The 5,075-nt window shown below is 42.9% G+C and overlaps 1 pseudogene; it reads right to left on the reverse strand.

The window, feature by feature from the left end:
- Positions 1-298: 298 nt before the first annotated feature.
- Positions 299-758, reverse strand: LOC100948086 (annotated as a pseudogene).
- Positions 759-5,075: the final 4,317 nt, after the last annotated feature.

The following is a 5,075-nucleotide window of genomic DNA, read 5'->3' on the forward strand; positions in this document are numbered from 1 at the left end:
AATGCCTGGCTATTTTTTTTTTTTTTTTGGTTGCAGCCGTCATTGTTGTTTGGCGGGCCGGGGCTGGATTCGAACCCACCACCTTAGGTGTATATGGCTGGCGCCTTAGCCACTTGAGCCACAGGCGCTGAGCCCATGACTGTAATTTTTGTAAAACATCAGATAAAACCCCTGAATCTTTAGTCTAAAAAAGAACAAATTTTTCACCTTTGTAGATGAATATTATATCAACACTCCATTCTGAACATTGGTAATTAAAAGGAAATAATTAAGCATTTATCTTGCCTTTCTTTTTTTTTGGCAGTATTTATGGTTTTATTTAAACACAAATAGAATGTGCACATGAGCTGTCTATTCGTTTTCTTCGCTGCGCAGCTGGGCATTGGGATTGGTGACTCTGATAGCCAGCTGGGCTGCTCTTTCCACAATGGCTTTGAGGTTCTTGGAGGAAACATTGTGAGCAATCTCTGCACAATAAGATTTGTTGCACATCAGCAGCACTTCCAGCTCCTTGATGTTGTGGATGAGGAACTTCCGGAAACCACTGGGCAGCATGTGCTTTGTTTTCTTGTTGTTCCCAAACCAATGTTGGACATCAAGATCTGGCCCTTGAATCTTCTCTGAACCCTGTTGTCAATACCTCTGGGTTTCCGCCAGTTATGCTTAATTTTGACATATCAGTCTGACTGGTGCTGGATAAACTTCTTGGTCCTCTTTTTGACGATCTTCAGCTTCATAAGGGGTCTGAGGGCAGCCATGATGCAGAATAGGAGATGGTCTATCTTGCCTTTCTAAAAGGAACTATAGATACTCCAGCTGATGAGGGAACGCTCCTCTCCAGGTAATGATGCCCTAACAGACATAGAAGGAGTGGGAGAAGTAGAAAAGGACCATTTTGTAATTCCTCCTTTGCCTGAAATAACTAATTCAGGCAAAGATCACTATGGATGGCAATTATTAGGTGAAAGTTTTTAAGCATGTTCACATAGCATCAAAGAACCAAGCAGATAACTTGCTAATTGCAAATGGGGAAAACATAATCTTTACAGAACAGATGTGACAGTGTCCACCTTAACCAAGCAATCACACTCAGCATCACTACTTATGGGATGACCTCTCATTACATGCCTTCTGATGTGAGGCAATATGAAGTATATAGCAGTTTTGAAGAATTAGTCCCAAAATTGGGTAACTGGAATCTAATTTTTTAAAAAACTAGAAATACAGGGAGATAGAGGAATACATTAACTAACATCACAGAAACAATAAGACAAATCCAGAATGTAGAAAATTCTAGAAGACAACTAATCTAATCTCTTCAAAAAGTCAGTTCCAAGGAAAAAAAGACTGGATGATTCTGGATTAAAAAGAGAGGGGGAATAGCCAGCCAAGGTGGCTCACACCTGTAATCCAGCACTCTGGGAGGCTGAGGTGGGCAGATGGCTTGAGCTCAGGAGTTGGAGACCAGCCTAAGCAAGTGGAAGCCCCATCTCTACAAATAGCCCGGTATTGTGCCTGTAGTCCCAGCTACTCAGGAGGCTGAGGCAAGAGGATCACTTGAGCCCAAAAGTTTGCGGTTGCTGTGAGCAATGATGCTACAGCACTCTACCGAGGGCAACAAAGTAAGACTCTGTCTCAAAAAAAAAAAAAAAAAGAAAAGAAAAGAAAAAAGAAAGAAAGGGGAAGAGGAGAAGTCATAAAAACAACAATAACAACAAAAATGTATGAAACTTATTTTTTTAAAGCTACCTATCAAGACATTATGTTGTACATGGTAAATATATATAGTTTTTGTCAATTATATTTAAAGTTGGGAAAAATTTAAATGATATAAAGGCATTTTTTCTCTCTCTTTTTTTTTTTTTTTTTTGAGACAGAGTCTCAAGCTGTTGCCCTAGGTAGAGTGCTGTGGTACCCCAGCTCACAGCAACCTCCAACTCCTAGGCTTAAGCAATTCTCTTACCTCGGTGTCCCAAGTAGTTGGGACTACAGGCACCCACCACAACGCCCGGCTATTTTTTGGTTGTCATTGTCATTGTTGTTTGAACCCACCAGGTCTGGTGTATGTGGCTGGCACCTTAGCAAACTTGAACGACAGGAGCTGAGCAGGCATTTTTTTTCTTTTTCTTTTGAGACAGAGTAACTTTTTTTTTTCTTTTAGAGACAGAGCCTCACTTTATCCCCCTCAGTAGAGTGCCATGGTGTCACACAGCTCACAGCTCACAGCCCAACTCCTGGGCTTAGGCGATTCTCTTGACGCAGCCTCCGAGCAGCTGGGATTATAGGCGCCTACCACAGTGCCCGGCTATTTTTGTTGTTGTTGCAGTTTTTTGGCCGGGGCCGGGTTTGAACCAGCCATGCTCGGTATATGGGGCTGGCACCCTACCCACTGAGCCACAGGCACCGGCCCAAGACAGAGTAATATTTTGTTGCCCAGGTTAGAGTGCTGCTGCATCAGCCAAGCTCACAGCAACCTCAAACTCCTAGAGTTCAAGCAATCCTCCTGTCTCAGCCTCCCTAGTAGCTGGGACTACAGCCATCTGCCATAATGCCCAGCTAATTTTTCTATTTTTAGTACAGACAGGGTCTTGCTCTTGCTGGTCTTGAACTCCTTTTTTTTTTTTTTTGTAAAGACAGAGTTTTACTTTGTCCCCCTCGGTAGAGAGCTGTGGCATCACAGCTCACAGCAACCTCCAACACCTGGGCTTAGGCAATTCTCTTGCCTCAGCCTCCCAATTAGCTGGGACTACAGGCACCTGCCACAAAGCCCGGCTATTTTTTGGTTGTTGCAGTTTGGCCGGGGCTGGGTTTGAACCTGCCACCCTCAGTATATGGGGCTGGCGCCCTACTCACTGAGCCACAGGTGCCGCCCCTTGAACTCCTGAGCTCAAGGAATCCTTCCACCTTGGCCTCCTAGAAAGCTAGCATTATAGGGATGAACCACCACACCCAGCCTATAAAAGGCATTTTAATATTAGATGTTGTTTGAAATTATTATTCATTAAACATGATAGTTCTATTATGACTGTATAAGAGATGTACATGAAGTATTAGGGATCGTGACACGGGCAACTTGCTTTCCAGTGGTTCGGGGAAAAAATGTTGAGAAAGAGAACCCTTGTATACTATTAGTGAGAATGTAAATTAGTACAGCCATTACGAAAAACTGTGTATGGAGGTTCCTTAAAAAACTAAAAATAGGGGGCAGTGCCTGTGGCTCAGTGAGTAGGACACCGGCCTCATATACCGAGGGTGGTGGGTTTGAACCTGGCCCTGGCCAAACTGCAATAACAAAAAATAATAATAATAAAATAAAACTAAAAATAGAACTACCATATGATCCAGCAATCCTACTTCTGGGTATTTATCCAGACCAGGAGCAGTGGCTCATGCCTGTAATCCTAACACTCTGGGAGGCTGAGCCAGGTGGATTGCTTGAGCTCACAAGTTTGAGACCAGTCTAATTAAAAGCAAGAACCCCATCTCTACTAAAAATAGAAAAACTAGCTGGGCATGGCTACTCTGGAGGCTGAGGAAGGAGGATTGCTAGAGCCCAGGAGTTTGAGGTTGCTGTGAGCTATGATGATGTCACAGCACTCTACCCAGTGCAACAGAAATCTGTCTAAAAAAAATAAAGATTTGAAATCAGTATGTCAAAGAGACGTTTGTACTCCCAGGTTCACTGCAACACTATTAATAATAGTCAAATTATGGAAATGACCTAAGTGTTCAACAGATGAATAAATTTTAAAAATACGGTATATATGGAATTCAACCTTAAAGAAGAAATTTTGTCATTTACAACAACATGGATGGGGCTTGGTGCCTGTGGCTCAAGTGGCTAAGGTGCCAGCCACATACACCTAAGGTGGTGGGTTCGAATCCAGCCCGGGCCCGCCAAACAACAATGATGGCTGCAACCAAAAAATAGCCAGGTGTTGTGGCGCCTGGACTCACTTGAGCCCAGGAGTTGGAGGTTGCTGTGAGCTGTGATGCCATAGCACTCTACCCAGGGGGATAGCTTGAGGCTCTGTCTAAAAAAAAAAAAAATGGATGGAATCAGAAAACCCCATGCTAAGTGAAATAAGCCAAGCACAGAAAGAGAAATACCTCACTTTTAGTTAGAATCTAAAACAATCGAGCCCAAGTGCAGTGGCTCATGCCTGTAATCCCAGCATTTTGGGAGGCCCATGTGGGAGGATCCCTTGATCCCAGGAGTTGAGTTATAGCGCTCTGTGATCATGCCACTGCACTCTAGCTTAGGCAACAGAGCAAGATCCTGTCTCTGAAAAGTAATAATAATATAAAATAATACAAAACAATTGAACTCAAAGCAGAAAGTAGAATGGTGGTTACCAAGGCTGGGGAAGTGGGAGAAATGGAGAGATAACGGCCAAAGGGTACAAAGCCTCAACTGGACAGGAGAAATAGGGTTTTTTTCTTTGTGATATAAAACAGGACAGGAGAAATAGGGTTTTTTTCTTTGTGATATATAGTGCAGGATGATGAATACAATAAATAATAAGGTACTGTACATTTCAAAAATTGCTAAGAGGTGGGCGGCTCCTGTGGCTCAATGGGGTAGGGCGCTGGTCCCATATGCCGGAGGTGGCAGGTTCAAACCCAGCCCCGGCTAAAAATGGCAAAAATAAATAAATAAAGCTTATCTTAAAAAAAAAAAATTGCTAAGAGGATGGGTGCGGTGGCTCACGCCTATAATCCTAGCACTCTGGGAGGCCAAGGCAGGTGGATTGCCTTTGCTGAGACCAGCCTGAGCAAGAGAGCCCATTTCTAAAATTAGCCGGGCCTTGTGGCAGGCACCTGTAGTCCCAGCTACTTGGGAGGTGAGGCAAGAGAATCACTTAAGCCCAAGAGTTTGAGATTGTTGTGAGCTATAATGCCACAGCACTCTACCACGGGTGACAAAGTGAGACTCTGACTCAAAAACAAAAAAAAATTGCTAAGAGAGTACATTTCAAATGTTCTCACCACAAAAAAATTAAGTATTTTAAGTGATAATTAGCTTGATTTAATTATTCCACAGTGAATTCATAAATCTTTTTTTTTTTTTTTTG

This window comes from Otolemur garnettii, unplaced genomic scaffold (assembly GCF_000181295.1).
Source record: "Otolemur garnettii isolate 467f Iridium unplaced genomic scaffold, OtoGar3 scaffold00031, whole genome shotgun sequence".
NCBI classification, from domain to species: Eukaryota; Metazoa; Chordata; class Mammalia; order Primates; family Galagidae; genus Otolemur; species Otolemur garnettii.